The sequence below is a fragment of the Diabrotica undecimpunctata genome, chromosome 7, assembly GCF_040954645.1.
Source record: "Diabrotica undecimpunctata isolate CICGRU chromosome 7, icDiaUnde3, whole genome shotgun sequence".
NCBI lineage: Eukaryota > Metazoa > Arthropoda > Insecta > Coleoptera > Chrysomelidae > Diabrotica > Diabrotica undecimpunctata.
Window position 1 is genome coordinate 150368934 of NC_092809.1, and position 22077 is coordinate 150391010.

At 32.6% G+C, this 22077-nt stretch overlaps 1 pseudogene; it reads left to right on the forward strand.

Annotated features, from left to right (window-relative positions):
• Window positions 1-359: 359 nt before the first annotated feature.
• On the forward strand, window positions 360-20760 carry LOC140446679 (uncharacterized; annotated as a pseudogene).
• The last annotated feature ends 1317 nt before the right edge of the window (window positions 20761-22077 follow it).

Here is a 22077-nt window from a genome sequence, read left to right on the forward strand (position 1 = left end):
CGTAGGGGCAGTGGGGGCGCTAACGGTCGTATGCCGAAAGGCCAAGTAGACTAGGGTCCTGCCAGTTTTTATAATTGGGGGGTACAAAGCTAATGCAATGTATCTTGTGACATTTTAAGATCAATTAAAATGAACTAATTCCAAAAATGTATAATAGTTATGGTCTACAGAATTTGAAATATATCAGCTTAGAAAATAAATTATTTCTTATCAATTGCAAAAAAAGTAGCCTACTAGTTTCTAGTGAAATGTCATTATTTTATTGACGTTCAATAACAATTAAGTAAAACAGTAGTTGTATTAATTCGTAAGTGTTCTGTATTATTGCTTACGTAAAGCAAAGAATTGAAATACCCATAATGTTTGGGTATGGAAACACATCGGAAACTTGGATGGTGGTGTGTAATTTATTTAATGATAAATATCCAGCAAGATCCATAACGCTGTTAACAGTAAGTAGAATTGAAAAGAAATTTCGAGAAGCTGGTACAGTTAAAAATTCACGCAAATCAGGTCGTTCCTCTGTAAATTATGACACATCATTAGATGTTCTACATTCTAAAGAATACAATTTTGCACACAATATTATTGTTTTTTCTGATAAACTACTTTTACATTAAATATGGCCTATTATTTGTTACAGTATCTTTTTGTAATTGTTTTAACCTAAACAACCGTTTTGCTTGCTTACAAGTTCAATTCGATAAAGCAAGTCCCAAACTTTATTATTCCATGATAATAATCATAAGTGAATCTAATATTAAGTAAAATCTTTCAAAATTTTCTTATATTTAATCAAGTTTAATTTTTAAATTCATGCCCTCATATTTTGTTTATATCGAAAATAGCGTTCACTAGCCGGCTTCAATCCTGCCTTAGTAAGATCATAGGGAATTCGACCTCTAGGTTATTTAATAGAGCTCTGTAGTTTCACCTGTCTTTGTCCTGGTGAATTCTTCTACCATTCCAGAGATATGTGAGCTACCCACTTTGCTGTAGCCATTTTTGTTACTGCCTTTGCAATACCGCAGAATAGTTTCGATTCGACGAATAATATTGATTAGCAGTTTTTAGCAGTTTATAGCTTAGAATTATCCTCTACAGAATTTAGTGCCTTAAACGCTTCCTGGCGTTTAAGGCATTGAATCTGTGAAGATTGCAATTGAACGGTGTTCGTACTGAATATTCACTGCTGCCCGTATTCATTGGTGATTGTAATATCATATGTTTACCATCCAGGGCCCCTAGGCAATAAGAAAAATTTCAAGTAACATTATACAGTTCAGCCACGTCCAACCATTTCTCGGATGGTATTGGTATCTGCAAAAGATAATTCGCGTAGCAACTAATTAATTTTTTTTTAGATCGAGATAATAGGATAGGTAAATGAGAATTTGAGAGAAGGTAATCTTAATATTCCTGAAGATATAATAGAAGCAAAAGAGACTCAGGTCACTTTAGAAAGTCAAAAGACTGTGACAGCTCAGGAAACTGTTCCAAATAGAAGACCAGGCCAAAAAAGAAGACCAGATAAACTGTAGCCCATACTTCCCGAATTCGAAAGAAAAAAGAGATGATAATTAAAAGTTAGACGTCGCATTTGCAGTACTAACTAAGGTTGCAAAAGCTCAAGAAGATTCAGATTGTAGTAAATATACTATCTTTGGCAAGCTAGTGGCGCTCAAACTAAAAAAGTATTCCAATGCTACAGCGTCAATTGTCTAAGAAAAAATAATGGCTATTTTATTTCAAGCAGACAGAGGAACCTTTAAATAACATACACAAAGCCCTACTCCCTGAGTACATTCTAACAATTCTTCTATATCTATATATACCAAACCAATACCTCACTCATGTGGATCTTAATTTTTACCGCAATCTTTCCAAACGACCCCATATTCCTTGAACCTTTTTGTCCATTTTGTATATTTTCGACCTATTTTTGGACCCACTGATGTGATCAAGAATTCAAAGTCGGAAGGCGACATTCTTGTGAAATTTTTATATAATCCACTGATCGACTGAAATTTTAAATCCAAAAGTAAGTGATTGCCACCATATATGTCTACCTACTTTTATAAATTTATGTTTGCCACCACCTTATTTGACGAGTATTTTTTGTTTTATTAACTGAATAATGCATAAGAATGTAGGCTGCTGCAAGAACCTTCATCTTGCAGATGCGGATTTAACTCAATTACTGATGGAACTCCAAAATGTTTGGTGCGAAGTACGGAACGGTGTTCGATTCGTTACTTATTTTAATGTCCCCTGAACAACGTCGTGAAATTCTGTTGATCAAGAAGCTGATAAAACATTTGGTCTAAATTCCATTTATTTTACTAAAGGTTAATAAAAACACTTTTAATTTTAGATCGCTAATACTTCCCAATAAAACAACGTTAAATACATTCAGCTACCTTTCATAAACCTTTTTAAAAACCTACCGCTTTAATACTACCATAAAATGCCGTTACGGCTGTTTACTCTATATAATCCCATTTTTGCCGAAGTGCTAAACAATATCTTATTAGGTCAAGGAAAATTCTGTTAACTTTGACCACCCAGCTGTCTGTTTTGACTAACTTGGTCGTTATGGCTTTTGTTTGTAAATATTTAAACACGCCCCATTATGTAGGATACATAGCTCAGTTCGTGGAAATTTGTGCGTCTGCCTACTCTATGCATTGTAAACAACTTTCAAAAAAACTAAGAAACACACACCGCTAACATTTAATCGGTACTAAACCTAGATACGGCCAAGGCGAGTCTTCTACAACTAGAGCTGTTTCTCGCATCCCAATTTTCAGTTTTTAAATATCTGGCGGTCATTGCATCATCTACATGTTCTCTCCAGGATCGTCTTAGTCTACATCGTTTTCTTCTAGTGGAAGGGTTCATTTTTCTATCTTTTTTTGACCATCTATTTTCAGGCATTCTCTGAAGGTGTCCATACTAGTTTAGTCTTTTGGCTTCGATACTAAACAATATTTCGGCACTAAACTTAAAAGTTAAGATTTTAAGTGGTTAGCAAATTAAAAAATAATTAATGAAAAAAAATGTAAACCTAAACTGATACGTCTAAAATTCTAATAATTTATAGGTTTTGCTAAGATAAGCCTTTATACTAAATGTTATTAAAATAAAAACATTTATTAATGATGTTCGGATTTCTATGTCTAACTTCTAATGATTTTTTAGAAGAGTTTAGCAATTATTTGTAATTTATGTTTTATAAACAAAATTTACTTTCCTTTACGGCAAAATAATATTTAATATTATTAATAAAATTTATTTTCCACAAAGATTTAATACGCTATTGTTGTGTTTACGCGTAGCTGAGTTTCGAGTATTTTTTATTACGCCAATTTCTTATTCACCTGGTTTTGATATCCAAAAGAATTTGCGTGATATTACACGGATCAGAGATGTTTTGGGACCTAAGTATGTGAAGTACAATGTGCGACAGCGGTGAGATATTCTTCTGAACAGAGATTATTGGAAATATTTTTCACAAATATATGTGAATGCTTCAGAGATATTTTTCTTGAAATTTAATTTTGAGGGGTGATAATAAAAGCCAGTTTTTGCGTCGAAACTGTGTGTTATCCATTCATATACCAAGTGTATCTTTATACAAGAATTTTACGAAGTTTATTTTAAATATATGATGAAATTTATTAATTAACTATTACAAAAAAGGTAAGCACTATTGCACGTGCGATGTATAAACCTATAAAATATAATTCAACTTCAAACACATACCAGAATTTTAACGATTATACTGTAAATTGGGATTATTAAAGTGTATGTTGTTGATTCATCCCCAAATACGAAATAAAATCAAAATATTTTTTGTATTTTTTTAATTCGTTAAAAAACTATATCAGCATATTAACAATCGGTTATTTTATTGACACATTTACAAAAATAAATCAAATTTAATATTTTTTTAAAGTAAACGTCATTTTATATGCATACAAGTTAACATTATAATTGACCATGCGATATATTCGTAAAATATTAGGGGTCAGAAAATTACCAGATGTTGACAGGCTTTTTGTGATAGACCTGTTTGATAGTTTGTGCCATTGTTAGTTAATTAAGTGTGACATTTTCATTGCTTGAATTATACAATGGCCTATTCTATATAATAATAGGGGATAAGCTCTTTCGTTTCATGAAAAATATTTTTGAATACATTATTTTTTACCGCAGCATTGTGCAAACAAAAATAAAGCCGTGTGCAAAACGGCAACATAAATGATATTTAACAACAGGACTTCGTAGTACATTAAGTTAAAAGATAATAATGGTTAAGATAGTAATAGAATTTAAATCTATTTAAAAAACTTGTTTATCGTTCTTGCAATAATCTAAAAATTTTCTAGTTCACTGAAAAGAATAAATACTCTAACTGAGGATTTGGGACAATAGTTTAAATAAAAATTCTGCTTTAAAATTCTTTGAAATTGCTTTAAAAAAATGCAAATATACCTAAATATCTCTTCAATGCGATATCTACTTCATAATCAAAACCTAAATCTTTTACAGTCATCATCATCAGTGGCATTACAGCTCGTTATGAGCCAAAGCCTCCTTCAGAACAATCTTTCATTCGCCCCTGTCTCTGGCAACTCTTCTCCATGCTTTAACTCCGATGGATTCTAGATCATCCTCTATGTTATCTTGATACCTAAGTTTTGGTCTTCCTCTAGCTCGTCTTCCCACTGGTCCTCTTCGGTCGAACATTTTTCTGATCGTTGCATCTTCATCTCGCCTAATTACATGTCCTATCCATCGAAGGCGTGCTAATTTAATACATTTTACAACGTCAGGTTCCCCAAAACTTTTGTATAACTCAAAGTTGTAGCGCCTACACCACAAACCCTGTTCTTGGACTCCTCCATATATTTTCCTTAGAATTGTTCTCCCGAAACGTTTAAGCAATTCTTGGTCGTTCTGTGTAAGTGACCTCGTTTCTGACCCGTATGTTAACACTGGCCTCATTAGTGTTTTATATATGGCAACTTTTATTTTTTGGGGTAGTTTTGGGGCCATCTCTTTCCTCAAGCCATAATGGCACTTATTGGCAAGCACTATTCTTCTTTTAATTTTTTCGCTGAAATTGTTGTCTTTGGTCAGCAGCGGGCCCAGGTAGACGAAGGTGTCCACATCTTCCAGTTCCAGATCATCAATTAATAGTCTAGATATCTGGTTGCCTGATCTAGTACAATACATATATGTACTTGGTTTGCTGTGCGTTTATTTTTAATCCCATTCTCAGTGCAGAGGCTCTTAGTGATCCTAATGCTTCGATCAGAGATTCTGCGGACCTAGCAATAATGTCTATGTCATCTGCATATCCGACTACTTGATCAGATTTATTAAAGATGGTGCCATTCGTATTAATATGGCACTTTTGAATTACTTTTTGTACTGCAAGGTTAAAAAAGAGACACGACAGTCCATCTTCCTGTCTCAGTCCATTTTTACAATGGAAGGGTCTTGAAAACTCGTTTTGGATTCTGACTACACTCTCTACGCCTGTGAGTGTAAGTTCCGTTAGTTAAACAAGATGAAGCGGGATTTAAAATTCCACCATAGCCTGTAGAAGTTTTTGTCTGTTGACTGAGTTGTATGCGGCTTTAAAATCCACGAATATGTGGTGGGTGTCGACTTCGAACTCAAGCGTTTTCTAAAGAATCTTCCTGACTGTGAAGATTTGATCCGTTGTTGATTTATTGGGTCCGGAAATGGCACTGGTAGTTCCCAACTATTTTTTCAGCATAAGGGATCAATCTTCTGTACAATGCATATATGCCACGTTAAGTAGGGTTATGCCTCTATAATTATCACACACCATCATATCTCCCATTTTGTGAAGAGGGTGCATTACACGTAATTTCCAGTCCGCGGGCGTTGCCTTCCGTTGCCAGATTTCGGTTACTAATTTATGCGTGTGTTTAAAAAGGGTGTCACCACCATTTTTAAAGAGTTCGGCAGAAAGATTGTCCAAATCGGGGCTTTGTTATTTTTCAGTTTTGAAATGGCTTCTCTAATTTCTTCTTCGGTGGGGGGCGGCTCTTGAATGTTTTCATCCATTTCAAGCGAAGTAATTTCTATTTGGTCTTCTTCACGACTGTCGCTAAGCAGTTCTTCAAAATGTTCTTTGTCACTAATTATGGAACCATCTTTGTCTTTAAATGCTGTTATTCTGAGTTTGAATTCTTTTCTGCAGCTGTTTATCTTTTGGTAGAATTTTCGCGAGCCTTTTCTATTGTGTTGGTTAACAGTCTCGTTTAGAGCGTTTTCGTATGGCTCTTTTTTTTCCTTCTATCTTTGACAGTACATTGAGGAAAAAAAGAAAGTACATAACAAAGAAAAGAACAGCAACAAAGCGTTCTTTCCAGTAAGTGTCTTTCTTTCTTAGTATCTTTCTTAATATATATATATATGTATATATATATATATATATATATATATATATATATTTCAAAAGTATTCTACTAGTGAATGCAGAGGTTTAATCGGTCATTTAGGTTGGCAAAAAAAAGTCGGCTACTTCATTGGTTTAATAGAAGACGTTTCGCTTTATATTTCTAAAGCTTCATCAGTTCTAACTCAATATGTAGTTTATTATCAATGTTGTATGTACAGTAAAATTTAATCAACATTTGGAACTAACTTAACACAAAAAACACACAAACTGGGTACTTATTTGTGTTCATATTCAAAGATAAGAAGATTTAAATCGAACATTTGGCTTTATTTAGAAATGTTTCTCCAATGAAGACAAACAAAGCACTGCTTCCAGTGGGCACAGATATGGGAAGAAAAAAGTAGATTCATTTATTAGTAACCTTATTTTAGGCTAAGGCTAGAAGTTATACATGTGGAAATCTCCAGCAAATAACCGTCGTTTTGTTAATATGAAAGACATTCTGGGAGGTCATGACATTAACTTAAACCTGAAAATGAGATTGGTTAGATGCTACATCTTCTCGATACTGCTGTACGGAGTAGAGACTTGGACTTTAAACAAGAGCAATACCGATAAAATAGAGGCCTTCAAAATGTGGATATACAGAAGAATTTTGAAAATACCTTGGACAGACAAAATATCAAATAGTGTAGTTCTTCGAAGAATGAACAAAGAACGGTAGCTGTTGATCACCATCAAGAGAAGAAAGTTGGAATGTCTTGGTCATGTGATGAGAGGGAAAAAGTACCGATTGCTCCAGTTAATTATCCAAGGAAAGATTCAGGGCAAACGAAGCCTGGGAAGACGACGTATATCTTGGCTGCGCAATTTAAGAGACTGGTTCCAGTGCACATCTAACCAATTATTTAGAGCAACAGCTTCAAAGATACGAATAGCTATATTGACTACCAAACTCCGTAGCGGAGAGGGCACTTGAAGAAGAAGAATATCGTAAAAACTCAAATTGACTACATAACCATCAGTAAGCATTATAGAAATACAGTAAACTCTGTACAAACTTCTTCTGGGTCCGATGTTCCATCCGACCACAGTCTGTTGTTGACTGAATTAAAATTAAAGCTTAAACGGTTAAAACAACAGCGATTTTTTAACAAACTGTAGACGGATTTTATTAGAAACCACAGTCAGGCAAACAATATAAAGAGCAATATTGAAAATAACATTTTCAAGTAACAATTTGATAAGAACAAGAATTCATCGAGGGCCATTGAAACCAAATCAAGACGATTGTAAAAAGTTAACTCAAAACTTTAAAAATAACTATCGAAAAAATCAACAATGGATCAACGATGAGATTTTGAATTTTATGGACACAAAACGCAAATTTAAGAATAAAACGTTGAGATATATAAACGTTAAGGAGATAAGGATTAAAAAACGAGCTGCAAAAGAAACATACTTCGACACCAAATGTTTGGAAAATGACGAGTTAAAGGGAAAACATGGTACTGGTAATAAACCAGTACAAAAAACATACAAATAAAATCGTTAAAAGAGATTACAAACTAATTATCACTGACTTGGATAAAATAGACAGATGGAAAGACTACATTGAGGAACTGTTTAATGATGAAAGGCACGATGTTGAAATTAATGAAGTAGCGACAGGACCTGAGCAATAAGATTAGCAAAGACCAGGAAAGCGACGGTGCCGAATGATATACCGAGTGAAATAATAAAGCTCTTCGAAAGTTCAAGTAAAAGATCTTTATATTTTTGAACAAAATTTGTGAAATTGGCTATATGCCAATGGATTAGCTGTTGTCGTTTGTGGCGATACCTAAAAAAGCAAATGGGAAAACATGTAGTGACTACCGAACTGTCAGCTTGATAAGCCATGTTTTAAAAATATTTCTTCGAATTTTGCAGTCAAGGATATACCAAACAATAGAAGACCAACTTAATGACACGCAGGTTTGGGTCCTGCAATAATTTTGAAACCGGAGAAGCAGAAGCAGTTTATATGTGTTTTATTAACTTTGAGAAGGCCTTTGATTAAGTAAAATGTACTGAAATGATAGTCATTCTTGAACAGGTAGGTATTGATTATAAATATCTAGGTTTCATTAAAAATCTTCACTGACATCAACGTGCAAACATCAGGATTGGCCAGGATAATTATGAAGAGTTTCAAATATGAAGAGGAGTAAAACAGGTCTGCATTTTGACTCAACTAATATTTAACATATATTCGTTTTCAATCAAGCATTGGATAGAGTTTATTGTCGACAGGTTGCTTAGCCTTTTTCTAGTCTTCAAATAGCAATGGATCATAACTATGGAAGTAGCAAAAACGGCAACATAGACGAAAGTGACGAAGTCGGACGGCAATAAAGAAAATTAACTAGTATTTTAATAAATTCAGGTGTTTTCTAGACCTGTGAGATTACAGCGATTGTAAGAAAAATAAGGTGTATTATAATACGAACTTTTTTATATTACAACATACCAAAAAATAAATAAAAACTAATTGGTTAATTCTCCATTCGTAGCAATGTTAGCGTTGAGGCCGAGTGTGCATAGCAGCGCACATGTCAAGTCAAAATTGACCATAGATAGAGTATTATTATCGATTCTATCAATTTAACAAAAACCATAGATAACGTATGCTGGGTTTTTAAATTTTTTGCTTGGCAAAAAAATCGGATCTGAAAGTGTTACAAACAAAAAATTACCCTGATATTTAAAATAACCGGAAATGACATAAATATAATTTTTATTGTTATTACTTTTTATTGTTTGTTATTAAATTTAACGTTAATAAGTCAAAGTGATGTTAATACGAAAAAAACCAAAATGTACCTTAACCTTGTACGATAAACGGGCAAATTTATAGCAGGTCAACAACTTTAATTACCTTAGAGAATAGAACAGACAAATAAATCTTTCGAAAAAATCAAAATACTGCTATGTGATTCTCGAATAAAACTCAAAATTCGACTACGTTTATCAAAAATCAAAAAAAGTCTGGTCTACTGTTCTCTATGCAGGTGAAACATGGACTCTTAAAACATTTACATTAAATAAATTGGAGGCCTTTGAAACGTGGGTTTACCGGAGAATCTTTAAGATTTCATGGATATCTCATACCTCAAACGATGAAGTGCTGCAGAGAATAGGGAAGGAATGAGAACTTTTCAACAAGTGAGAGTTAGAAAAGCACCATACCTAAGTTAAACACTAAAAAATAATAAGTATCAATATGCTCAACTAATAGTGAAAGGAAAGATCGATGAAAAGAGAGGACTAGGAAGGAAAAGGCTATCGTGGCTAAGAAACATCCGACAATGGACAGGGCTAAATATTTAACAGCTGAAAACAGAGAAGAATTTGCAATTGTAGAAGTCAAGCTCCAGCTTCAAGCTTGAGGAGAGGGCACTCTAAGAAGAAGAAGTAAACAATTATGTTCATCTATAAATAAAGTCCATTAAGAATACAAGATCTTACCAATAAAATTATAAATTTAATAAACAATAAGATTATGAAAATTGGGGCTGGTGGGCTTTTTGTTTTCTTTCTATTCAAAAAAATATGTTATACATGGCTATGCCACCCTTATACACTTTTACACCCTTTTTTAATTTCCTTTTCAGTATTGGACTTAAAGCATTTAACTAGCAACAGGTTATTAAAACAGAGGATATTTTATTAATACATAAAGTATTTTTATTAATACATATAAAATATATAAACTAAGGACCACTCGAAGAGTGGTGGGTTTTTTGGTCAAAGTGGAGAAATAAAAGACAAAGAAGGTGGCTACTTCATCTATTTATTGAAGACGTTTCGCTTTCTGCTTAGAAAGCATCATCATCTAAAAAGAACAATATGAAAAACCAAACATCCATAGAGAAGTTATAACATGTGTGTTACCTTAAAAGACATGTAGCAGTCAGTGATATTAAATTTGTGAAAAAGCTTACGATAATTACATTCAGAGATAAAGTTGTATAAACAATTAATTGAAACTAGGTACAGTTTACGAAATTAACAAACTTAGCACAGCAAAAGAACATGTGATAATCATACATGTATATAAAGAATTTGTTGTAAAAAATTTAAGTAAAAAACATTAAAATTGATATGTAAAGAACTAGAAAGATCATGAGATGCACTTCCAACAATGTGTTATCAGTTAAATGTAATTTTGACTTTAGGTAACATTATTAATTAGTTAATATTAAAATATAATATTTAAAAGTAAAATGAAGTTACCAGTCTTTAGCTTACTGAATGCCACAGGTAAATGAATTAACAGGTGTGACACCCACGCCAACAACGTGAAAAGACAGTGGCCTTGAGGTCAAAAAGTGACAGAACAGCAAGGCGAAGTATATATATATATATATATACTTATTTTCTTAATGTAATTATGCAAAAGTATTATTATATTATTTATTTTTAATTTTCTTAATAGATCAAAACTCTTCTTGGGCTAGCTCAAATTAATAAGTAATCTCAGGATTTTACGTCATTCAAACAACAGAAATACAAAACCAATACTCAGAGGAAGCTCATGGATAAATAAAATTCAAAAATAAATTATAACTGTATAATAAAAAATATTGTGTTTATACCAAAGACATAAATGCAAATTTTTGATGATAGAACAAATTGTTTAAACAAATACTCTCTGAAACGAGTACTTAATTTAATGTATAATATAAAAAATACCGCAAGTTATTTAAAGATAGCAAATTACCCAGTATAGATACAAAATTTCACAATAGTCTTTGTAGACGTTGATAAACATTGAGAGAAGGAAATATCGTTAAAAATATAGGTGAACACCTTGGAACAATTTTTATATACGATGTCAGGATACAATTAATTGAGTACTTACAAACTGTTGTCACTGATCACTGAATTTAATCTTTTACTTTTAAAAAACAGTCTCTTTCTACTTTTTAACTATTACGGATGCCAAAAAACCGGCACATTTTATTTTTTTTTTAAGTCTTCGACTGATAATAATCTGATATCTCGAACACACTGCTGTTTTTTCCATTTCCAACATTTCCCCTCTGATGCAGCCCCCATCTCTCAATGAGCATTCCTTCCTTTTTATTGGCAACACAAACATCCCTTGAACCGTCTTTGAATTACTCATCGTAATCATTTTACCTGTTCCTAGGAAATTCTACCCAAATTGACAAAACAAATTGACAAATTTATAAATATCTAAATAGATATTTTTTTTTCCAAACGAGTCACAAGTACTTCTTTTTTCTTACTCATATGTATATATTTATATATATATATATATTTATATATATGCATATGTATATAAATGCTCTCCTCACTTATTAACTGTTACTTATTTTATGAACCCACGTTCTAGGTCCTATCCTGTTTTTTATATGCCCTCTTTACCGAGTTTGTCGCTTCCTGGGGCGAAAAACTTGTTATGGGTTTGCAGAAGGGTACGGCCCAGTTTCAGTGACATCATTAAAAATGCCATTTGAAAACGTTATTGTCCTACGTTCAATTTCGTGGTCCGATAATTCTAAAATTTTCAACTGTATTAGTGAATCTGATTGATTGGAAGTCACTACCGAGATAGGGGCACCTGCGTTCGTCTTTGCTTTCAAATTGATTTGGGGTGGTTAAACCAATTACAAATACAGTATATATTGAAAGGATTTATATCTATTAGAGTTAAAAATATAAAACAAATAACGAAGAAATCAAAAACAGAAACATATAATTTTAAGTTAAATACAAAACAAGCTGAGACAAAAAAGATATAAAACGACATAAGTAAGAGAAAAAATGATTTATTACATTAAGTAATAAAATATTAGTACACGAAAATACGTAAGCTGCAATAGAAGAAAAATTGTTAACGAAGAATTTGCCCAAGAAGCAGTAGATGTAATAAAACAGTAAAATAGTAAACAAAACATAAACCAAAAGTATAAAGGATGCCAGTATAATCACTTACTAATACATAGATAAACGCAAACAATAACGGATGACTGATGAACTATTAAGACTAATGAAAAACAGACGAGAGTAGAAAAATAAAAACGCTGAAGAATACAACAAAATCAATAAAGAAATCAGAAGGGAAATCCAGGATGCAAAAAAATGGTACAACAGCAAATGTACTGAAATAAAAGAACTGCAGAAAAAGAATGACACATTTAATACGTACAAAAAGGTGCAAGAAATAATGCTGTTTGATAACGAAAGAATAGAAATATAAATAGAAAATATATTAACTGGACCGAACATAACCTTCGTTGAAATTGAAAGAGCTATACAACTATCGAAGTATAGGAAAGCAACCGGTTCAAATCAAATTCCCAGCGAAATAATCAATTTTATTATATTTTTGGTATTGGTACCATTCAGAATAATCGAATTCCACGAGTACTTAGGCGCAAAATAAAAAAAGATTCTGTTTTACTAAAAGAAGGCCGAGGGTCCCATGAAGAATGGGTACGCGGTAATAGTAAAGTATCTATTTTGAAATGGATGGACAATAGATCTGTGATGGCCTCTACATCTGCCGGTTCTTTGCCATTGGCTGACGTACGAAGATGGGATAAAAAAATTCAAATTACATTCTGGTGCCTTGACCAAATACAATTGTTAAATACAACCAGTCAATGGGATGTGTGGATTTGAGTGATAGATTTATTTCATATTATAGAATCTGTATGCGCACTAAAAATGGCCTGTACGTGTCTTTTGGAACTTTATTGATCTTTCATTTACCAATCCATGAATAGAGTACCGTCAGGATCGTGCAGCGTTTGGCGGTAAGAGATCAAAGGTAATGGACTAACTGGAATTTAAGCCGGAGGGCGAACTTTCGACACCAAATTGTCTTTGTACCTGGGGTAATCGAAGGGTCAAATTTTATTATAGGAAATTTCGACACCGCGGCGTAAAGCAGGTAGGTAGGTAATTAGCGGCGATGGACATTTGCACCCAAGCAGGACAAGCGGGTTTTCCCAATATTTATTGTCACGGCGGGGGGCGTGGCACTTGTGTACTTGTGACTAAATTATTTCAGTTGTAATTTATTTCTTGTTTGACGTTGACTTGTGCACGTATACGGATATTTAAAAAATGAGTTTGATAAAAAGTTCCCGTGGTCGAGATTTATTAGTGGTGGAGCATCATTCGTTCTCGAAACAGAAAGTGTTAAAAAGCGGCGAGATATTTTGGCGCTGCATCCAAAGAAACACTAAGTGCTCCGCAAAAGTGTTTACAATAGGCTGTGAGGACCTCACCATCACAAGAAGTGATTTGGTACATAATCATGAAGCCGATCCAAAAAAGCTTGAAGTAAAGATGGTAACCAATGCATGTAAAAGAAAAGCCCAAGAGGACATATCGGAAAAGCCTGCCAAAATTACAAGAACTGCTGTTGCTGAGTGTGATGCCAATTTGCTGACGGTTCCTGACATAGCTAGCATAAGAAAGAACATTTACAACTGTCGTCGTAAACTGTTACCAGGTCCGTTACCAAGAAGCATATCAGAAGTCCATAACGCGGTTAGTAATTATTCTCCTAAAACCTGTCGCAATGAAAGTTTTTTGTTTTTAAATCATCCTGAATTAAATGTAATTGTATTTTCATGCGAGACAAATATTCGTTTGTTGTGTAAATTAAAAACTTTGTATATGGATGGTACAGTTTCATACAGTACCAAATATTTTCTACAATTATTTACTATACATGGCTTGGAAAATGGACATTATGTTCCTTTAGCATACTGTTTGTTAAAGGACAAATTGTCAATGACATACAAAAATTTATTTTCTTTATTAAGGTCTAAGATTTTTGAAACATTTCAATTATCATTAGAGCCAACTGAAATATTTGTGGACTTTGAAAAAGCAATTCACTGTGCTTTATTGTATATGTGGCCCAATGCAAAAATTAGTGGATGCCGTTTTAACTTACACCAATACTTGTTTAAAAAAATTCAATCTTTGGGTTTGGTACAAGAATATAAGGATACAAATTCAGAAATTGGAAAATGGTTAAGGCATACGTTTGGTTTAACTTATTTAAATCCAGCAGAAGTTGAAGAATGCTTTCTTTATAATTTAATGTCATATAAACCTATAAACGCAACACTTGATATATATATGCAGATTATTTACTGGAAAATTACATTTTCTATAGCGCTCTATTTCCACCACACATATGGTCTAATCAGAATCCGTCTATTGCGAGGACCACAAATGCCTGTGAATCCTTTCATTCGAGATTTAATTCTTCTTTTTATTCAACACATCCTTCTATTTTTATTTTTATTGAAAAGTTAAAAGAATTTCAAGTAGACACTTATGTCAAAATAAATAGTTTACATATACCAGCAAAAATCAAAGATACTACTGTTAAGGCTAAATTGGCATTTTTGGAGAAAATGATGGATAAACTACGATCCCAACAAATACGTAGGTTAGATTTTATAAAAGCTGTATCTTATCATTCCTATAATAGCAAATAAATCATTGTATACAAGTATATTAACGGTAAAATGTACAAAAATTAGGTACTAGTTGTATTATATTTAGATATTATTACAGTTATAAAGAAATAAAATGCACATTACTTTTATTAAAATAAATAAATTAATTAATTATGGTATTTTATAATTATAATACGAATATACCTGTAAGATAAAAACGGGAATTGGGGCTGGTGTCGAAAATTGCCATTAAATTTTAGTCGCTACCTGCTTAGTGTCGAAATTTCCTACGCCCATTTAAGCTGTATGTTACAAGGTCACTAGCTCTAGGTGGTAAGCATACAAGCGGGAGACAAGCTAGTGCGTCTAGTCGAAGAGAACCGGAGTCATCTGAAGATGAAGAGCCCATAATTCCTGTAAAAAGATCTAAAGTTGTCCAGTTACCACCTATAGATGTAAGAAAAACCAGTAATGACCATTTGCCAATATGCTCTGTCAGCAATAAAAATTCTTAGATGCGTTGCCGAAACCCTGGATGCACTAAGAAGACGAGATTCTTTGTACAAAATGCAAAATGTACTTGTGTATTCCTCCTGAACGAGAATATTTTTTTTTCAGTTTTATACTTAAATTATAGTAAAGTTAGTGCTGATGTCCATTATGCTGGACCTGTCATATTATGTCTGTCAGATAATTTTTTTTAGTTTTTATAAATTTTTGTTTATTGCTTTCACAAATGAAGAGAGAAAATATAAAATATTGTTAAAATAATAAAAACTGTTTTCTTGGGACTGGGGAGGTTAGATATAACACTAAATTTGTATGTGGATATTAAGAAACAAAAAAACTACATACATTATATAATTATGACTCAGGTAAATTTGAAATTCTAATTTTCTCATTTTTTTTTAAATAACATCAATATTAAGATCATCTTTTGGTGATCGGGTTAACAGGTTTGCTAAACGAAAATACAAGGAAGGTCTGATTGTTTCTTGTTATTTGGATAGATATGTATTGTGGTTATTTTTATTGTCTTATAATTTTCTTCTCATCAATTTTGTTATGTGCTAACAAGAATGTTCAAACAATCACGTCGACATCTCTTCCTATTCTGAGTAACGCTACCTCGTTCATTTTGTGTGCATCAAACACTGTCCATTGTTTAATCCGTAACAAGGCAAGGCCACATACTTTAAGTGTACTCAGATAAGATATTTCAAAATGTTCGTGGGAATATTCCAGAAGGTATAAAGGTAAAAGGAAGTTTTGAAAGAAATGTAGAAGGATGCTTCTAGGTTGAAAATCAACACAAAAAAAAACAAACCCATTAGCTATTCCAAAGAACAGAAATGTGAATACTAATCCCAAACACAATAAAGAAATAGAAATTTACAATAAACAAATACAACAAGTAGAAAAATTCAAGTATCTATCATGTTGGGGAACGAATGATTTGAATTCCGAAACCAAAATATTTTGTTGAATAAAAAATGCAAGAAAACGGAAACTTAAACTTTCCAAACTTGAAATCAAAACATCAAAATAAATGTATTTTGAACAAAATTGTGGTTAAGTCTAATTAAAATTGTAAATAATATTAAGAGCGTAGGCGCAAAATTTCGGGCCAAAGCTTTTTAAATGCATTCATTTTTTTTTTTCGAATCCTGAGAAAACTAACCAATATTTTTGAAAAATTTAAACGCAGAATGAAAGATTACATTATTACCGAGGGCCGAAAGTCCCTTAGAATAAACAAAAAGTTTTTTAAATGAGATATTTGAAATTAAAAATCACACTAAATTTTCTCTTTTTTTTTTTCACCCCTGTAACTTATTAAAATAAACATTATAAAAGTTTTCAGGGACTTTCGGCCCTCGGTAATAATGTAGTCTTTCATTCTGCGTTTAAATTTTTCAAAAATATTTATTAGTTTTCTCAAGATTTGGAAAAAAAACTGCATTTAAAAAGCATTGGCCCGAAACTTTGCGCCTACGCTCTTAAAATGCCACTAGAAAATAGCTTCAGAACATTCTTAAAGTAATAATTTATAAAAAAATTGTTTTGTGTTAGCATAATGTCTTTTGAAAATAATAAATGAAAAATATTAAAACTACATTACATATAAAAGTACAAGTACATAATTCTGAATAGATCAATAGATAAATTAATTTCGTAAATATTTTTTTATTTTAAATATAAGATATTCTAGAAATTTTTTTAGACTTTTACCCTCGAAGAACAAAAGTAGGTAGATATAAACACGTTAATTAAGTCTGCAACCCACTCCTCGTCGCTCAACTTTACACAATAGAATGAGGAGATCCATCTCTTGCACACCCATACAATCCACTATATCCCCGATTTAATAGGTCCGTTTTATTATTGCCAAGGTGGGCAGTGTGTGCAACTACACCGGTCATTTGTTTTATTCCTCCACCCGTTTTGATGAGCTGTAAAACAAATCACGGTGAGCTACCAGTAAAATCTAGCAAACTGCGGTCAGTGATATCAGTGTTGTCAGATTTTATAGATATTATTTCATATCCTGTAAATTAAAAAAAAATGACAGGAAGAAAATGTGACCTATCATTCATAATATATTTTATATATAAAAGATAGGTCACATAAGACAAAAATTCGAATAAATGCAAAATAAAAGTAGAAAGGAATCTACAAAAATCATAAATATCTAAAACTACTTAATGATTCTTCAATATTTTTATTTCAGTGGCCAGAATCCAGAAAAAATGTATTTCTAAAGTTTTTTGTGACTTGGTGGATAATAAAGGCTAGTCCTGAGTTAGACCATAGAGAGTCTGTTAAGGCTTGGTCACAATAAATACTCAATGTTCGCATGAAACTACTTTCAAACGGTGTGTTGTTTGTGTGTTCTGTTTTTTTATTATAGATGCTATGCATATTTTTCTTTAGATATACAACGTTTAAATTCACCAAAACATCAATTTTGCAATGATCCTTTTTCTAAAAAAAATAAGCGTGGGTTATGTAATGTATTCCTCTTTAGGACTGTTGGACATAACAAAAAGCTACTTACGATAGGTTGTATTAATTTATTAAGCTTTATAAGTATTGTATAAATTAACATTATTTCAGTTCACATGTAGTCCATAACCTCAGTCTATTGTCATGTATGGTTGTCATGTCACCGCTGTCACTTGAGGTTCCGTTTGCCAAGTGCAACGTTGCCAAGTATATCCGTACATGAAAACCGTACATAACAGGTTACAGGTAATTTCGAGCTGCACAGAAGGATATTTGAACCTCAACCATATGTCCAAGTTCTACTAAAACCATGGCTACGGTCTGTTGGCGACCTTTTTAACGATTATTTTTTATTTCGCCTTAGGTACAATACCAACCTCTACTCCCGAACAAATTAAAGAATCTTTTATCAGCAACTTTGTTGAAGTCAAAAACTCTGGCAGCAGAAGTATTTTCGGATTTTCTAAATGGAAAGCTATACGTAGACTCTGGCCATGGAAGTCTATGATTTCATGGTTTGAACTATTTAGAAGAGGTAGTGAATTTAATTTTTTGTGCTACTGGCGGTTCTTTTTATAAAGGTTCGATTGAAGTATATATAGGTAAAAGGGCGTTCTCACGATTCAAGTTTTGTTGATCAACTTTAGCTGACCAACAAAAGTTGAATAAAAATGTAGTGAGAACCTCTGTTTTGATAAAAGTTAACCAGCTTTTTAGTTGTTTAAGACAGTTTGACCCATTTAAACTTTTGTTGATCAAGTGGAAAATTTCTTTCAAGTAAAACGATATCTTGATGAATCATAACGAATTGGTTTCAAGTTGAAACTTGTCTTGAAACGTGTGAACTAGGCGGTCAACATTTGTTGACTGTGTTTAGTATATTTTGTGAAAGAGATTGGGGTGCACGATTATTTGATTCATAAAATAATTAGCTGTTCATAAAATAGTCAAAAAAAATGAGCCTCAAGTGGTCTAAAAATATAATTGTGAAATTTTTGAAGTTGTATCAAAAGTATGATTATCTGTGGGACCACCGAACTGATAAATAGAGAACTAGAGATGAACGAGAAGATGCTTTGGGTTGCATTGTCAAGAAATTGGAAATTCCTAGTATTCGTTAGTATGCAAATCGATACATACTGGCATGGCAAGAGATGAATTGTACGTGCCAAAGTTGTTTTTGTATAAAACAGCGGATATATTTTTACATGGTGTTACAAATATAACGAATACTCATTAAATTTGGTAAGTATACTTTTTTTTAAATTTTTTTACTTTAACTTTATGTACTGTTCACATCGTCGTGTATCATATTCAGTTGCCAGGGCACAGATCCATGTCCGGAAAAATATTCGACATATTCATTACGTTCAGTAGATGCTATTGTTGAATAGTTACGACTTCCTAAATTAACGTGCAAATTAACTAGACTCTTCGCTTCAGTACTTTGTGTTCTCCAAGAACCTGGTATATTGCGCCTGGTATTTAGATCTTCAGTATCAAAAGAGTCTGTTGGTGTGTATTTTTTACCCGAACTCATTTTTACTAATTATTTAATACTAAAGCTGCTTTAACAATTTTGTCCATCTTATTACTTGAAACCGCTATAGGTCGTTAAAATATTCTGAATCTAGAAACCAAAATTCCAAATGCATTTTCAACAATGCGACGAGCTCTTGATAAGCGATAGTTGAATATTTTCTGTTCCCTAGATAAATGAGTACTTCCTCCAAAGTGTTTTAAAATATAAGGTCTTAAGGGGAAAGCATCGGCACCTCAAATACTCTTCCTTTTGCAAAAGTAACGTATTCCTAACAGCTTCTAATCCTGTATTCAATGAAGATTTTGCAAAAACAACAGCATCGTTTGCCCGTCCATTTGTGAGTACGCCGAAATAGCGATAGCAATAGTTTGCGTCAACGCACGCAAACAAAAATTACGCTATACTGCCTTAGTAATTAAAATACTCTGATCTACTGTGAGGCGCATTTCGTATTATAAGATGTTTTCCATCTAATGCGCCACAACAGTTTCAAAAATTCCATCGCAAATAATATTCTCTTTAAATTGTCTTCCATTGTTCTTCATTTTGTGGTATCTGTAAAAAAATATTGATCACATTTTACTGCATATTTAATTCTCTTTGTACTAATATGAAATATTGTAATAAAGTTATATTTCTCTTTTAGAATTCAACACATGATGCAGCTGAAAGCGAAACCATCAAAAATACAAGAGAAACAGGCAATGGTAATACCCAGAAATAAGCGATCCATGTAGAAAACAAAAAAACTGTCAAATCGCCTACTACAAAGCAATCAAAGACAACAAATGTTTTTCATGCTCCTCAAAATCGCAAAAGAAAAATATTAGAAAATAAAAATATTTCAAATATAAGCGCAGCAATTGATAAACTTGATAAACTAGTGCAAAAAAATACAATAATGTTGATGAAAAATTCGACATTTGCCAAATATATTGCTGTTCAGCTAAGACATATGCCTGTTTACCATGCTATCATCTGCCAGGAACAAATTCAAACTATAGTACGACAAAAGATAACCCGAATATCATATAAGTCCATCATCAGTGTGCACCTTCTACATCTTATTACCAGACAATTTCATCACCACTGTTTTCATCTTCTAAGTATCATTCATCTCCATCACCAGCACTATCGAACAACATGGACCCAGAACATCCTCGTGTTCATTTTCATATGAATCATGCAACAGACAACAATGCGAAGAGAATTATCAGGAGTCATCTGATGTACTTGCTGCAGTTCTAACAGGTGTCTTAGACTTAGAATAGACTAAATTTTATATTATCTACTATTGCCTAACCTAACCTAACCTAACCTAAATTTTATATTACGAAAATTTGAAATGGTACTTTTAGGTACTCGGTATATGGCAGCAAGCGTTGCGAACGAATCACCCGTAGCTATATATGTTAAAGTGATTTGCAGCTTTAATCTTGGTGAAATTTCTTGACGCATCACTGTATCTTGTTTTTTTATGACACCCTGCACTTTTGACAGCAGCTCGTCAAATTTTTCTTCAGACATTCCAAAATAATTTCTATGCCCTTCTTTATCCTCTAATGCTAGCTACTTTAACAACATTTCTGATGATACCAAACTATTTCTTCCTAGAATCCACTGTCTCGCCCAAAAACGACGTTTCTTACGACTTTTGTTCATATCATTAGCAATTCTTTTCAGTTCTCATTTTAACAACACAGCAATACTTCGTACTGTTGTGAATTTATTAAAAGGTTCAATATTTATAACACTTACGAATTTAACTTATTTTTTTATTTATATTAATTTATCTTACAATAATTTATATATCCGAACGTAACAATTAAAATCGCGAGCGCGTCTTCAAAATCAACTGATCCCCTTCAATTAAAGTTCCGTTATTATATAGGAAATCCTGTTATTCGAGAACGGCGGCGATCTCCCCAGAAGCTCAGACCCGTTTTATTTCGGTCTACCTGGACACCTCGAATCTAGATCCTTCGCCGAAATTTCTACAACAAAACAGAATTAGTCATAATATATTTACGGTTATTTTAGGCCATGATATTTATCGTAACAGTACACATTCACGCACAACCTCATTCGACGCCATTTTTACATTGAACCGTTGATTCAGATTTAATTGAAATATGTGAACAAAATCTTCTCAAGTTGAATTCAACTTTAGTTGATCAAATAAAGTTGATCAACAAAACTTGACTAGTAAGAACGCGCCTTTAGTTAAACTAATGAGTCACTCAAAAAGATTTAGAAAATAATGGGTATGTACTCCTTAGTTTGTCTTTTTCTTGCAAGAGTCATGCGTGTTGTAAACATTTTTATAGAAAAAAAGTAACTGCTTTTAAAAATAAATGTTAGGCCCATTCAATATAAATAAAGAAATGTTTTGGTTCTTTACTTCATTACATTATTTATCGAACATGGCAACATTGTACAAAAAATCACGACACCGGAGAGCTAGACTTATATCGGCTATTTGCTGGAGGAAGGTTTACGGCGAACGAGGCTTAAGAACCAAGCGATTACATTTTTAGTGTCCCTTTTTTCCTGCAATTTAATCAAGATTGTAGTAGTGCCTGCCTGAC